The sequence below is a fragment of the Lithobates pipiens genome, unplaced genomic scaffold (genome assembly GCF_037356315.1).
Source record: "Lithobates pipiens isolate NorthernLeopardFrog02 unplaced genomic scaffold, aLitPip1_a1.2 Scaffold_16, whole genome shotgun sequence".
Lineage (NCBI taxonomy): Eukaryota > Metazoa > Chordata > Amphibia > Anura > Ranidae > Lithobates > Lithobates pipiens.
The window spans coordinates 98,681,473-98,698,885 of NW_027507748.1; positions in this window are offsets into that span (position 1 = coordinate 98,681,473).

Sequence of the window (17,413 nt, forward strand, 5' to 3'; positions counted from 1 at the left end):
TAGTCCTGGTGACAGTGATCATCAGGACAAAAGAGGAGGGTGAATCCCACCACCAGGGTCACATACAACAATAAAAACCCAACAGGGTTCTCACCCCTCATCACCCTATTCAAAACTAAAGAAAAAAGTTTGAGCTTTCAATATACCTAAAGGCAGAATGGGGCTCTAAGCCAGGTAAGTTTTGGTCACCCCATCCTTTTGATTGACATTAATAAAGATTGCTGTGACAGTCACACATTTGCTTTTTTCTGTACTGGCACGGCCTGCCCCATTAGACACCAACTGCCTAAAAGTGTATCCTTCCTTGTAAAGTTAATGACAGGTGCAAAGCTTAGACCAATCACACGCTACTCCTGGGTCACTATAGAAGCATTAAGGTAATGACTGCCCCTGGATATTCAAAGAGCTCTAGGCTCCTGCCTAAGTTGTCTTATGGATGAGCTGACTCTGGCCATCATTAACCTATTTAAAAACTGTTTTAAAAAAAAACATTTTAAGGAATAACAAAGAAGCCTTTCCTAAGTGAGTCTCTTGCCTTCAACAAACTGTGCATATGGGGTGCTCCATGTATTAGTGAGCTCCAAAGTAGTGAAGGGATCAAAATGGCAACCCCAGGTTCGGTATCTTTAAAAATAAGTCTTCCTGACTGAACAGTTTCCCTCCAAGGAAACAAAGTCTTCCTAACAGTTTCCCTTTAAGTTTAAAAAAATAGCATTTTCTCAGAATATATTTAAAGCCCAACGTTTTTATGAGAAAAGTGAAAAGTTAAAATCCTGTAATGTGTTTTTCCATTGAGGAGAATTGCATTTATTTCCTGTCCTGTAGACCAAACAGGTTAGATAAAATCTCTCGCGCTTACCCAGCTTTCACCAGAATAGAAGTCCCCATGGGAGGATTTCTCCTCCATCATGTTCTGGTGACAACTCAAAATTTTGTTTTTTCCCCTCATTCTCTCTAATAGAGAGGACAAATAGAGAGAACCTCCCCAGCAATAAAATAGACTGCAATAGGTACCAACACTTTCACATTCTATCCAAAATCAAAATTGTCTTTAGATATCATTTAGTACAAAAATGAAAATAAGTGTTATAAAAGTCAACATCCAAGGAAACTCCTGTTAAAGGGCCCATAGCAGCTGAAATTTTGTAATCCTGTATTGACAATAACTGGTACAATCCCTCAGCCAATACAATGCAGAGTAATAGGAATAACTATCATGGTAGTTGACTGCTATATGGACTTATTAGAGATTCCCACCTTCCACTTCCTACTGCTTCATTTTTAATCTAGCATTGTCAGATGACTTCTCATGTATATACAGTATCTCAAGGATATTGGTATAGGGACAACAGGCATATATAGTAAAATGTTGGTTGGTCTGGGGCAGGAATGTCACAATAAGGCTAAACAGGGTAAGTAGCATTTCCTAGGATATCCTGGACACTGAAAAGTAGACATAAAATGACTGAAGCTATTTCTCCAAGAGGTAAGAATGGTAGCATATGGTACATAAAGATACTGTATGCAGATTGGTGGTTATATATATGGCTCAGAATTAGGTACACATTTATATAGGCGTGGTATAGCTATTTTTACCTAGTTTGAAAATACACAATTCTTAAAAGGGCATAATTATAAAGCATTGAATCTGACATTCAACAAACATTTAATGTAGGGGACTTTTTCACAATGGGATCTTCCAGATTCATGTGTTTTTAGTGACAGTGATTGGTTCATCACCAGATAATGTAATAATAATCACATTCACTGCATTATAACTAGACCCTTTAGCAATGTGTGACCAAGTATTGGCAACTGGGATATAAGCATGACAAATGGGCAGTAACAGAAGTCTTCCTGTTCTAGATAAGTTTGAAACAACTTAAACAGCTGTTCCAATAACATGTAATTGTGATCTACTCAGAGCCGGTTCACACAGGGGCGACTCATCAGGTGACTTAGCCGCCTGACAAGTCACAACCCGTTCTGTGCAATGGAACCGTTCTAATCAGAGCGACTCAAGTCACTCCGACTTAGAAAAAGGTTCCTGTACGACTTTTGGGGCGGCTTGCATTGACTTCTATACAGAAGTCATTTTGCAAGCTGCCGCTAAAGTCGGATCCCGGTCGCCTGAGGCAGTCGCGCTGCAAGTCGGGCTGCCTCAGTGTGAACCGGGTCTAAAGGAGTAGAAAATTTTCACTTTGAAAAGTAAATGTTCGCGTAGCTGTTTTCACTTCATCCCTCTAATTATGTGCAAGCAAAAATCTTGTTTTAAAGACTTAATATGAGCTTTTCTGTAAAAAGCACTCTAAAACTAAGCTAGAGAAGCGCCTTACTGGATGTGTTTCAAAGAGGGTTTGTCAACCTGGATAATCAACTTTAGGTTGCAGTTTTCTCAAAACATACCCCAGAATAATGCCAGGAGTAGACAAGGATATGTTGTACAAGAATCTTGCCATGGAAAGAAAATAATTTTTGTCCTGTCATTTCTATGCATCATTATAGCTCAATTTGCTGAAGTGTACTGGAAGGAATACTGAATGAACAAGCTGCATATAATCAACCACATGTAGTTTACGCTAGCTCAAACCTTATTGGCTATTCCACAGGCTTCAGTGTCCTTACTCTCCCCAGAGACGTAGTTACATTTAATTATGTGACTGTAAGTAATAATAAAGTAATAGGTAATGAAGTAATTGACTGCTGTGGAGAGATATAATAACAATTAAAAAGGCGTTTCAAGGTGAAAAACACAAGTAAATGCTCATCTCCCTATTACGTTATTAATATTTTGCCTACATATTCCCATTAAATTTGTGTATTGAACATACTATACTACATTCACTTCACTGCACTTCACTTCACTGGATGGCTATTAATGTTTATAGTCTTATTTCTTTATATATACATTTTTTTTTTTTTTTGGGGGGGGGGGGGGGGTGCTATTAACTTTTATGAAGAGCCTTCTTTGCATCAGTGTAAATCACTAGTCAACTTCAGACATTTAGATGCCTATTAAATCTGCATTTTCAATTTCCTTTTTGTAACATTGGCAGCCTGAATATTTTGTAAGCAATTCATAACATGATTCCTTTTTCTAGACCTATATGTCACCCATTATCCATTATGAAGGACAGCATGTTACTGTAGTGAATACAAATTAATGCATAATGGGCTGGATAGGTTACAATAACATGGATCCTGCATCCAACTGGCCATTTATACCAATGTAAAATGAAATGGACTTTTTCCTTATTTTTTATTTCGATGTTTTGGGAATGATAAAGAAAGTTTCTCAACCTTGCGGTTATGATGTATTCAGTAAGCAGCGTTCAATATATATTATAGTATACACTGCGTAGCTTGCTTTTTCAAGGTCTGCAACTCTTCATAACAAGGCTAGGCCTTTTCTGTACATAATGTATGTAGAACATAGCATTCAACAATTTCTACCTTTGGATTACTAGAGTTTTTTCTTTCTTCACGGCCATCAATATAAAAACAACTTGAATGGGAAAAAAATAAAATAAAACAAGAGTATTCGTATTATTGTATTTTCAATATTATTTTGTCGGTATTTGGCAATTGGCCTATTATTTATTTATGTTGATATACTTAGTTTGTTGCCTGTATTTAGCATTCATTATAAGTTGCATTGATTGATCTAATCAGCATTTATTTGATTTGTTTATCTTTTTATGGATTTTATGACTTAGTTTAAGTTAGTTTTCAGAATGTGCAATTTTAGATGGCCTCTGACTAATGTAAAATGATTTGTAGTGCAAACATTTATATTTTTATAATAAACCTGCTGAAAGTATTTTTGACAGAACTGGTCAGTGTGTTAATTACTTTGCTGAGTTGTAGTTATTTTAAGTAACACATATGGACACATATGATAATAATAGCGTAAAAATCAGGTGCCATATCCCTTTAAAAAACAGTAAGGAATACATTTTAACAGTTTATTGAAGTCAGTCTGCAGTGAATGAAAGCTGTGGTAAGTGGCTCTTTTAACTGTATTTCACAGTATTGTGATGTATTTCTTATGTATTCATTGTAATGTCTAAGACCCCTTTCACACTGGGGCGTTTTTCAGGCGTTTTTGCATTAAAAAAGCGCCTGTAAAGCGCTTGAAAGAAGCCTCATCTGCAATCCCAATGTGAAAGCCCAAGTGCTTTAAGAGCCCTTTCACAATGTCAGCGCCCGAAAAACGACTGTAAAGCGCTGCTTAAACTAGCAGCACTTTACCAGTGTTTTTCGAGCGCTATTGGGGCACTTTTAACCCCCACTAGTGGCCAAATAAAGGGTTAAAAGCACCCACAAAGCGCTGCTGCCAAAAGCGCTTTGCAGTCGCTTTTCAGGTGCTTTTCAGGCGTTTTTTAGGCGCTTCCCATTGATTTCAATGGGAAGGGGTGCTTTAGGAGGGGTGTATTAACCGCTCCAAGCGCTGCAAAGAAGCTTCTTGCAGGACTTTTTTTGACGCCCTGCCAGTGCAGCGCCTCAGTGTGAAAGCACTTGGGCTTTTACATTGGGATTGCAGTTGTGGCTTCTTTCAGGCGCTTTACAGGCACTTTTTTTTAAACCCAAATCACCTGAAAAATGCCCCAGTGTGAATGGGATCTCAGTGTGAAAGCACTCGGGCTTTCACATTGGGATTCCAGATGAGGCTTTTTTCAAGCTCTTTACAGGCTTTTTTTAATGCTAAAGCACCTGAAAAACACCCCAGTGTGAAAGGGGTCTAATGGAGCAGTGCCCTGCACTGGGATATTAAGCAATCCAGCACAGGGCATTGCTCCATTAGGCATTACAAGGAGGCATTTAATCAATACCTTACTTGATGCAGAGCAGTAGAAGACCTGCCATCAGTATGGGCATCCACTGGGAAGGGGGCATCCACCAGGGAGTGAAATCCTTTACCTATTCTCAAGTGTTGTGTGATTCATTGCATGATCAGGGAGAAGAAGTTTCTCTTCTCAGTGGTGCCTATACTGATAGCAGGTCTGAGGTAAGTGGGAGCTTATTTCAGGTAACAAATCTGAAGAAAGTGTGTGCCTCCCTATCCCTCTGAGGTCCTGCAGCCATCTTCAGATACCCTAATCTCCAGCAGTGCTTCTAAACCTTCCACAGTCCCCAAGGCCCCCTGAGAGCCCTCAGTCTTCACAGTACTCCCAAACCTCCCACAGTGACCCTCCATCTCCCATAGTGCCGTCAAAATAATGACGTCGTCTGGTGCCCCACAGTGCCCCCAACTTCCCACACTGCCTCCCCATCCCACACAGTGCCCTACAGTCTTCTATAGTGCGCTGTAAATCCCCCTTCCAAATTTAGATGTCTCCAGACATTCTATAGACCCTGCCCGCACACTTGGTACAGCCTCCTTAAGAACCCTTATTCCCCTCAGGGCCACCATGCCTGCTGCAGAGACTTCTAATCACCTCCAGAGCCAGGGGTATATGGAGTCTGATCAATTAGAGCAAAAAGAGATATTGGAACTGTTCAAAAATAATAATTTATTGATGACCAGAATAAAAAAAACTGTACAACATCATTGCAGTATTATATCATGCAACCAAGTACTGTCTAGTGGAAGAACAGTGAATAATATAGCTCCCTTTTTAATAAAATGTTGCAAGGCAGTACTATGCCATACCTGTATAAACGACTTATAATCAAGTAAAAGCATTGTTCTGAAATTTTTAATTAACCTGCCTAAATTACATTGCTCTAAACCAGCTAGTTTTTGAGCCAACATGGCTGATTCAAGAACTGGATTTATCTTGATTCACACACAAATCTTCTGTTGTATGCACCTCTCTCCTGAAGTGAAAGTATTGGGTGACCATAGTTTTGGTGTAATATCTGCAACTCCAATTGATTGCCTCCTATTTCCTTTGTTTGTGCTCTTGTTCCTGTTCTAATATATTTATTTACATAAAAATGGCAAATCACAAGAATAGAATACAAAGCAGTTACAACTAGTCAGAATGTTGCTATTGTTGTGCAATCAAAACTTGGATTCAAGATGCAATGCCATCTTCCACATCCAGTTGACGCAATCCAGAATGCATTAAAGCCGAGTTCCAGCTCCCCCCCTCCAAAAAAATTAAAAGTCAGCAGCTATAAATACTGTAGCTTCTGACTGATACTGTTAGGGCATTTACCTGTCCAGTCATTCAGCTCACCTGTCCTCACTAGGGATGAGCCCGATGTTCGAGTCGAACGTAAGTTTGACTGGAACATCGGGTGTTCTCTTGTTTGCCGAATAGTGAACAATTTGGGGTGTTCGCGTCAAATTCAAAAGCCGCGGAACACCCTTTAAAAGTCTATGGGAAAAATCAAAAGTGCTAATTTTAAAGGCTTACATGCATGGTATTGTCATAAAAAAGTATGTGGGGACCTGGGTCCTGCCCCAGGGGACATGTATCAATGCAAAAAAAAAAGTTTTTTCAGGAGCAGTGATATTAATACAGGCATACCCCACTTTTAAGTACACATAGGGGTTTATTTACTAAAGCTGGAAAGTGCAAAATCAGTCTCACTTCTGCATAGAAACCAATGAGCTTCCAGGTTTTATTACCAAAGCTTAATTGAACAAGCTGAGGCTAGAAGCTCATTGGTTTCTTTGCAGGAGTGAGCCTGATTTTGCACTTTCCAGCTTTAGTAAATAAACCCCATTGTGTACTTAAAAGCGGGGTATGCCTGTAATGCTTAAAGTGAAACAATAAAAGTGTAATATTCCTTTAAATTTCATACCTGGGGGGTGTCTATAGTATGCCTGTAAAGTGGCGCATGTTTCCCGTGTTTAGAACAATCCGAAAGCAAAATTACATTTCTAAAGGAAAAAAAGTAATTTAAAAGTACTCGCTGCTATAATGAATTGTTGGTCTCGGCAATACACATAAAAGTCATTGAAAAATATAGCATGGGATTCCCCCACAGTCAATTACCAGACTCTTCAGGTCTGGTATGAATATTAAGGGGAACCCTGAACCAAAATAAAAAAAAAATGCATGGGGGTCCCCCAAATTCCATACCAGGCCCTTCAGATCTGGTATGGATATTACGGGAAATTTTGGTTCGGGGCTCCCCTTAATATTCATACCAGACTGACTTTTATGTATAATGCCGGGCCGACAATTCATTATAGCCATTATTACTCTCGCACTGTTCTAAACAGTGTGTACATAATCCATATATACACACTGTTTCCTGTTTTCTCATAGCTCATGAATTGTCTATATTGGTATATCTTCATTACTTCTATGCATTTTATTTTTTAATAGATATCCAAATATGTGCAAGTTTATATGTTTATGTCTTTCTATTTCTCATTAATGTTTATGTGAATCACATGTGGCTAAAAAGAAGTCTGCAATCTCTATATTACCTGTTGCTTTATTAGATAGGTGTATATAAGGAAAATAATGCTGACTTATCTTTGTAATGAATAAGCGCACCCGTTAGTGTGTGAAAACGCGTCTACCATTTGAAGTGTTTGTAACACTTGGGATGTTTGTTTATTAAATAAGAATTTTGATGGATCTTGGAGTGCAGCCATTTCTTCAGTGTTGATCGTATGTGGAGACGGGCACCTGTGATATCATTAGGCTTCCTGGTTCACCTGGAACAGTGAGTTCTTTTGTTTGGTGTAGCAGAGGCAGCTGACAACGGAAGCCCCATAGTAAGTCTATGGGTCCAGGGCTGATCCTAGGGTCACAGATGCCTGGGTGCAGAAATATTTATAAAGAGACATAGTACAAGAGATGGTCAGAGACTGCAGGCATGATATAAGAAATGGTAAGAGACTGCAGACATGATACAAAAAATGGTCAGAGACTGTAGACATAATACAAAAGATGGTCAGAGACTGCAAAAGTACTGCAGGAGATGGTCAAAGACTGCAGACATTATACAAGAGATGGTCAGAGACTGCAGACATAGTACAAGAGATGGTCAGAGACTGCAGACTTGATACAAGAAATGGTCAGAGACTGCAGACATGATACAAGAGATGGTCAGAGACTGCAGACATAGTACAAGAGATGGTCAGAGACTGCAGACATGATACAAGAAATGGTCAGAGACTGCAGACATGATACAAGAGATGGTCAGAGACTGCAGACATAGTACAAGAGATGGTCAGAGACTGCAAACATACTACATGAGATGGTCAAAGACTGCAGACATGATACAAGAGATTGTCAAAGACTGCAGACATGATACAAGAAATGGTGGGAGACTGTCCGATCAATGCTCATCAGTGACGCCTCACCAGTGCCCATCAATGCAGCCTGACGTGAGGGGTCAGCTATGTCAGGGTCTCTCACCTCAGCGATGTCAGCTCAGCAGGTCCTTGCACGGCCTCCTGGGGGGGCTGATGCTTCTAGTCCTGGGGTCAAGTTGTTGCAAACCAGCGTCTAGCCCCACAACCTGAGCCAGTCATGTGTGTCACGACTCTTTGGTGTGCCCTGCCTCTGCCTGCCTCCAAGACGCTGGAAGTTTCCTCTGCACTTCTCTCAGTTCTCCACCCCCTCCCAGTCTGCACAACTCCCCCTAGTCTGTTCAATCCCTCCTACCCCCAGTCTGCACAACTCCCCCTAGTCTGTTCAATCCCTCTTACCCTCAGTCTGCACACCCCCATCTGCCCAATCCCCCATACCCCTAGTTTGCACAAGCCCAGCTCCCCATAGTCTGCACAATTACCCCTCCCCTAGTCTGCACAATCCCCCCTCCCCCAGTCTGCACAATCCCCCCTTCCCTAGTCTGCAAAATCCCCCATCCCCCTAGTCTGCACAACCCCCCCTCCCACAAGTCTGCACAGTCCCCCCTTCCCCCAGTCTGCACAATTACCCCCCAGTCTGCACAATCCCCCTGCCAGTCTGCTCAACCCCTCTTCCCCCAGTCTGCACAATTACCCACCCAGTCTGCACAACCCCCCCTTCCCCCATCTGCTCAATTCCCCCTTCCCCCAGTCTGCACAATTACCCCCCCCCCCCAGTCTGCACACCCTCCCTTCCCCCAGTCTGAACACCCTCCCTTCCCCAAGTCTGTACAATTATCCCCCCAGTCTGCACAATTACCCTCCCAGTCTGCACAATTACCCCCCTCCCCCCAGTCTTCACAATTACCCACCCCAGTCTGCACAATCCCCCCTTCCCCCAGTCTGCTCAACCCCCCTTACCCCAGTCTGCACAATTACCCCCAGTCTGCACAATTACCCCCTTATCCCAGTATGCACATTTACCCCCCCAGTCTGCACAACCCCCCCTCTTCCCCCAGTCTGCTAATTATACCCCTTTCCCCAGTCTGCACAATTACCCCCCCAATCTGCACAATTACCCCCCCCCCCCAGTTTGCACGGGGGGAGTAAGAAATGAGAGAGAAGTAGAGCCAAAGCAAATAGAATTCAGGGGAGAGAGGAAGTTGTGCAGATAGCTCATGTAGCTTCCCCCTCCGGTTAGTCTCCACAGACTGAACTTGGACAGGCGGCTGAATGGGGGAGGAGCTAGGAAGACAGTGGTGACGGGCGACAAGCAAATACAGTCCGTCTCATGTGTTTGTGTGAGAAACAAACAAGGAGAGGGAGGATGGAATGGAGAATTCTGGCACTTTGTCGCCGGGGTGCACTGCACCCCGTGCACCCACCTCAAATCGGCACTGTATGGGTCACATCCCTTCCCAGGCATTTCCCATATCCTGCACACAGAAGGCACCACTGGAGACAAGACCAAAGTAGCTTCAGAACAGTCAAGTATAGCAATCTTTTCTTTACAGGGTTTACAGGGTTAGATAGATTAGGCTTAAAATGTGGATGGGAGTAGGTTTAAAGTTAGATTTTTCCTATACATAGCCAGTGAACAGAACGAAAAATAGGGATTCAATAACTCCACCCTGGTGCAGTTTAATTTCAATTCTTTTTTTATAATTAAGACATATGTTACATTAAGCAGATGTTGCCAAGTATCAGGAAATGTATTTTTCATTTGCTGAATATTGCATGACTGTACAGGAAATGCTTCATAAATAGGTTAAAGCCCAACTCTGGGAAATCTGAAAACTCTCCTTTGTAGTGGGGCTGCACCTGCACTGCAAGGGTTATCTGCTGTTTTTTTCCAGAGGAGAATAAAAGTACTTTTACTTACCCAATCTTTTGCTTCCCCGAGAGACAGCGCTCCACCACGCTCTGGCGTAGGACAGTCCTCTGCGCAATATGTCCAATGGAGGGCTATGGACCCTGCAAAGTTCTTGATGATGTAGGGAGGTAAATCTTCCTTTCTATGCACCTAGACCTAAACAAACAGTTAACCCCTGCAGCCCTGCTGCAAGGGAAAATTGTCAAGTTTCCTGGAGATGGGCTTTTAATACTGCCCAGTGAATGTTGAGTGAGTTTATGTCAAATAGTAAAACTATTTTTTAACTGCCTTTTTAACTGCCTTGCTAGAATGTAACTGCTTCCAAGTATTACCGATTGCAGAACTATTTTTATTCCACAAGATGGGAGTAACATGTGTCTTGTTTAGATTGTGACTGACTTTAACCAGTGGCACTCTGGGAGATGTAGTCTGGAGGAGGATCCGAGCCACGGTCATCACTGGGAAACCAACTAAAATACCCAGTGATACCTGAAAGTAGGAGGGGCCGAATAAAAGGAAAAAAGCCCAGGTAGAAGCGGGTCTGTTGGGGGAGCATGCCAATGGGATAGAGGAAGAGAGAAAAAGTGCAATGCTGTACTGTTCTGTGTTTTGCTGGATGCTGCCGTATTCTGGACCAGGAATTCTGGACTAAGCTGGGTTTGTTGCCTTATCGGCCACTCCAGTAGCCATCCTGTCTTTGATCCAGGCCACATCCACCTCGACTAAAGTGTTGCCATCTCACCTGCTATCAGTGACAGTCAACAACTAGAAAGGGGGCTCCCACCATTCATCCAACCAACTGCTATAGGAGAAGTACAGAAAAGGGAAGTGTTGAGCAGGTCACAGACCCACTGTTAAGCTGAACCCTTTGTGGATGTTGTCAGTGTTCATGTGCGAATGACCTGCAGACATACACCCCACACCTGTTGTTATGTGAACTGCTCATACCGTTTTAGACCAGGCCCAACACGGACAAGTAATCTGTTCTGCTTTACAGAGCACTGCAGCCGTGCACACCCTTACATCCAACTACTGCAACTGTGTTTTTTGAATGACAATGACCTTAATCTGCATTTCACCATTAAGGGAATACCTGTAGGGCAGTTTCTAAGACAAAGACGAATATGCAGCAACAATCAAAATTTTCAAGTAGAATCTTGAAACAAGAAAGAACGCTTCAGAAAAAAGGGATACCCGGAATCTGTTTTAAATGGAGCCATTAACATAGCTAATAATACTAAAAGAGATGCTTTGTTAAGTAATGAAACTAACACTTTAGACAAGAAAAAATAATCAACTGCAAGTGGTATCCCGGTGTTTTCAACACCATATAGCATTGAGCTCCAGAAAGTTGAATCTACGGTTAAGAAGTATTTACCCATGCTTTTCAACATTCGCATTTATGCACAAATGTTATCAAATGGCATAAAAACGGTTTCTCATAGGGCCCCTAATTTAGGTCGAACCCTGTCTCCAAGTTTAAATACAAGTGCACACCAGGCTCCACATTGGTTGCAATCTAGGGACTCATTCTGATGCTGTTTGCATATTAAGAGGGGTGATTAGATTCAGTTGATAACTACTCACAAAGATACCAGGATAAAATCATTCATTAACTGTAATACCAGATATTTAGTGTACATCTTTACATGTCAATTATGCTCGCTCCAGTATGTTGGTCGCACAACCCACAGGTTAAGAGATCGGTTACATGATCATTTATATGATGTACAAAGAACCATGCGACAAATGTGTCCAAACACTGGAAGGAACATCACAATAGAGATGTGGCAAGTTTGTCCATACAAGGAGTAGAAAAAGTTACAGCACCAAAAAGAGGCAGGGTCAAATTTAGAATTTTATGTAAAAAAGAAGTATTCTGGATCTTCAACTTTAATACTAGGAAACCCCTTGGCCTTAACCATGAGTGGGATGTAACACACTTCTATGAATAATAAAGCATCATGTGAGATAAGTGGGAAAGTTTTGATTGGGTGAAACTATTTCCCTCCCCATATCCCCTTCATGTTAAACTAGATTGCAGATTACAATCCACGTCCACGATTAGGGATGAGCCGAACACCCCCCGGTTCGGTTCGCACCAGAACTTGCGAACGACCCCCGCGTTTGGTACGAACGTTAGAACCCCATTGAAGTCTATGGGACTCGAACGTTCGAATTGGAAAGTGCTAATTTTAACGGCTAATATGCAAGATAGTGTCCTAAAAAGGGTTTGGGGACCTGCCTCCTGCCTCAGGGGACATGGGTCACTGCAAAAAAAAGTTTTAAAAACTGCCGTTTTGGCGGGAGCACTGATTTTAATGACGATTAAAGTGAAAAAAAAAAGTGAAATATTCCTTTAAATATGGTGCCTGGGGGGTGTCTGTAGTATGCCTGTGAAGTGCCACGTGTTTCCCGTGTTTAGAACAGTCCCTGCACAAAATGACATTAAACGGAAATAACACCATTTAAAACTGCTTGCGGTTTTAATGTTATATCTGGTTCCTGCAATATGGTTGAAAATCATTGAGAAACATGGCATGGGTAGCCCTCCCTGCCCATTACCAGCCTATTTGGGTCTTGTACGCATATTAAGGGGAACCCCGTACCCATATTAAAAAAAGGAAATGCGTGTGGCCCCCAGGCCCTATATACTCAGAACAGCAGTATACAGGCGGTGCAAACAAGACAGGGACTGTGTAGGTTTGTTGTGTTAAGTTGAATCTGTTTGTCATTTTCAACCGGTACATTTTTAAAGTGTAGCTCCAGTCAAAAAAACTATCTTTAAGCTTTTTGGAAAACATAGGGAAGGGTTATCACCCCTGTATAATTTGTTTTGTCGTCCATCTTTTTTCATCTCACTTGCTGCTGTCTCCTTGCGTTTGCAAGTAGGAGATGTTTGTAAGTTGGATGTTTGAAAGTAGGGGCCTGCCCTATATTATAGCGGTATGTACTGGGTACAGAGCACGCAGACAGCACGCACTATCTCCTAACACTACTGACTGCAAGCTCTATTATTAACCACTTGTTAGCCCAATGTTTACATAAAGTGAAAGATGAAGTTATGCTGAGTAAATAGATATCAAACATGTCACTCTTCAAAATTGCACATGCCCGTGGAATGGCGCCAAACGTCGCTACTTAAAAAATCCCCATAGGCGACGCTTTAATTTTTTTTTTACTGGTTACATGTTTTGAGTTGCAGAGGAGGTCTAGGACTAGAATTATTGCTCTCGCTCTAACATTCTCGGCGATACCTCACATGTGTGGCACATGCGAGCACATGGGGACATGGGCGCTTTAATTTTATTTTATTTTTTTATTGTTCATTTTACTTTATTTATTTTAGTTTGACATTTTTTTCCCCAAAAATATATTTTTGATCACTTTTATTCCTATTACAAGAAATGTAAACATCCCTTGTAATAGGAATATGGGGTGACAGGTCCTCTTTACAGTGAAATCTGGGGGGTCAATATGACCCCACATCTCACCTCTAGGCTGGGAAGCCTGAAATAAATAAAAAAAAAAGATTCTGGCTTTGATCGTACTGGCGAGTTGGTAGAAGCACCGGAGGGCGGTGAGGGGTGGGGGGCGTCTATGGCTGGGTATTTCAGGGTATCACCGAGTATGGCTGGGTATCTCTGAGTATGGCTGGGTATGGCAATTTATGGCAGGGTATTACAGAGTATTGGCGGGGTATTGGCGGGGTACTACAGAGTAATAGCAGGGTACTGCAGAGTATTGGGGGGTACTACAGAGTAATGGCAGGGTACTGCAGAGTATTGGGGGTACTGCAGAGTAATGGCGGGTACTGCAGAGTAATGGCGGGTACTGCAGAGTAATGGGGGTTACTGCAGAGTAATGGGGGGTACTGCAGAGTAATGGCAGGGTACTGCACTGCAGAGTAATGGCAGGGTACTGCAGAGTATTGGGGGTACTGCAGAGTAATGGCGGGTACTGCAGAGTAATGGCGGGTACTGCAGAGTATTGGGGGGTACTGCAGAGTAATGGGGGTTACTGCAGAGTAATGGGGGGTACTGCAGAGTAATGGCAGGGTACTGCACTGCAGAGTAATGGCAGGGTACTGCACTGCAGAGTAATGGCGGGGTACTGCAGAGTAATGGCAGGGTACTGCAGAGTATGCACTGGTATTGCAGAGTATTGGCAGAGAATTGAGGGGTTAAATTCGGTGAGCAGCGATGTGGGCACTGCAGATGCAGCCCACATCGCTGCTGACACCGATCTCTTTCCCCTCCGCTGTACCGATCGGTACAGAGAGGGGAGGGAGGAACAGGCGTCATAACATGACGCCGGTTTGTTTCCAAGTGATCACTCCGTCATTTGACGGAGCAATCATGTGGTAAACGGCCGTTATGAGCGGCCGTTTACCGTGATCCGTGATGCGACCCGGCGGTCACGGATGCTCTCGAGTGCGCACACCTCGGGGCACGCGAGAGCAGAATTCTGGGAGGCCGTTAATTAACGGCCTCTCAGAGTTAAACAACCCCCCTGAAGCCGTAAATCGGCAATGGGCAGTTGTTAAGTATCTGTTTGCACAAAGGGCTCGCACCCTCCAGGTTGGATAGAGGCTTTTTTGGAGCAGCAGGGTAAAATAAACTGCCTTAGAGCGATGTACATGTACACACTGCAACTGTGTACCCTTACATCTTCAGTAACTACTGCAATCATGCACACTTTAGACCTGGCTGCTGCAGCTGTGTCTGCCTATTTCTAAGTATTAATCTCGCACCGAGGGAGTCCCCTCAACTCCTAAGACCAACTTCTTACATAAACTACTGCAGCACCCAGTTTATAGACACACCCAACATCTTCAAAGGGCTCCAATGTAGCCAGCAGAAGATTCACCACAGAGACTTACTCAGACCACCTTATCCTGAGGGTAGATCTGTGTTTAACTACTTCAGCCCTGGGCCATTTGGCTGGCCAAAGACCAGAGCACACAAACAGTTTGATGCATTTGAATTCCCACAGAGGCCTTGATCTTAACTAGGGATGAGCTTCGTGTTCGAGTCGAACGTACGTTCGACTCGAACATTGGCTGTTCGGCCGTTCGGCGAATTCCGAACGTTTGGGCCGTTCGCGTCAAAATTCGAGTGGCGCGCGCGGACCACAATGCACTGCGGTGGCGCAGTGCATTGCTGGCTCATGATTGGCCAAGCATGCACTGTGACCCCGCATGCTTGGCCAATCGTAGCGCCAGCAGCGAGGAGAGCCATGATTGGCCACAGGCATCCTGCCTGTGGCCAATCATAGCTCAGGCTGTGTAGTGCACGCCCCACACTATATAAGGCCGCCTTTGAGGCGGCCTCGTGTAGTGTGTTAGCATCTGAAGCAGTGGGTGTTCTGTGTACCTTCAACACAGTACACACCGATCGTTTTTGGCTGATTTCCTATCTTGCTGCTGTGTAGTGATTGTTGTCTGTGCCCTGACCGCAGTATACACCACTATATTCACCTCACCTATATAGCTAGTGATCTAGCTTTAACCACTTAACAACTGCCCATTGCCGATTAACGGCTTCAGGGCGGTTGTTTAACTCTGAGAGGCCGTTAATTAACGGCCTCCCAGAACTCTGCTCGCGCGCGCCCCCTGGGGCGCGCACTCGAGAGCATCCATGACCGCCGGGTCCACAGGACCCGGCGCATCACAGATCACGGTAAACGACCGCTCGTCGCGGCCGTTTACCACGTGATTGCTCCGTCAAATGACGGAGTGATCACTTGTAAACAAACCGGCGTCATGTTATGACGCCGGTTCCTCCCTCCCCTCTCTGTACCGATCGGTACAGCGGAGGGGAAAGAGATCGGTGTCAGCAGCGATGTGGGCTGCATCTGCAGTGCCCACATCGCTGCTCACCGAATTTAACCCCTCAATTCCCTGCCAATACTCTGCAATACCAGTGCATACTCTGCAGTACCCTGCCATTACTCTGCAGTGCAGTACCCTGCCATTACTCTGCAGTACCCTGCCATTACTCTGCAGTACCCCCCATTACTCTGCAGTACCCTGCCATTACTCTGCAGTACCCCCCATTACTCTGCAGTACCCCCCACTACTCTGCAGTACCCGCCATTACTCTGCAGTACCCCGCCATTACTCTGCAGTGCAGTACCCTGCCATTACTCTGCAGTACCCCCCAATACTCTGCAGTACCCGCCATTACTCTGCAGTACCCCGCCATTACTCTGCAGTGCAGTACCCTGCCATTACTCTGCAGTACCCTGCCATTACTCTGCAGTACCCCCCATTACTCTGCAGTAACCCCCATTACTCTGCAGTACCCTGCCATTACTCTGGAGTACCCCCCAATACTCTGCAGTACCCTGCTATTACTCTGTAGTACCCCGCCAATACCCCGCCAATACTCTGCAATACCCTGCCATAAATTGCCATACCCAGCCATACTCGGAGATACCCAGCCATACTCGGTGATACCCTGAAATACCCAGCCATAGACGCCCCCCACCCCTCACCGCCCTCCGGTGCTTCTACCAACTCGCCAGTACGATCAAAGCCAGAATCTTTTTTTTATTTTTTATTTCAGGGTTCCCAGCCTAGAGGTGAGATGTGGGGTCATATTGACCCCCAGATTTCACTGTAAAGAGGACCTGTCACCCCATATTCCTATTACAAGGGATGTTTACATTCCTTGTAATAGGAATAAAAGTGATCAAAAATATATTTTTGGGGAAAAAAATGTCAAACTAAAATAAATAAAGTAAAATTAACAATAAAAAAAAAAAAATTTTTTTAAAGCGCCCATGTCCCCATGTGCTCGCATGCAGAAGCGAACGCATGCGTAAGCCCCGCCCACATATGAAAACGGTGTTCAAACCACACATGTGAGGTATCGCCGAGAACGAGAGCAATAATTCTAGTCCTAGACCTCCTCTGCAACTCAAAACATGTAACCAGTAAAAAAAAATTTAAAGTGTCGCCTATGGGGATTTTTTAAGTAGCGACGTTTGGCGCCAATCCACGGGCATGTGCAATTTTGAAGAGTGACATGTTTGATATCTATTTACTCAGCATAACTTCATCTTTCACTTTATGCAAACATTGGGCTAACTTTACTGTTTTTTTTGTTTGTTTTTTAAGCACAAAACTGTTTTTATCCCCAAAAAAACGCGTTTGAAAAATTGCTGTGCAAATACCGTGTGAGATAAAAATTTGCAACGACCACCATTGTATTCTCCAGGGTCTTTGCTAAAAAAAATATATATATATAATGTTTTGGGGTTCTCTGTAATTT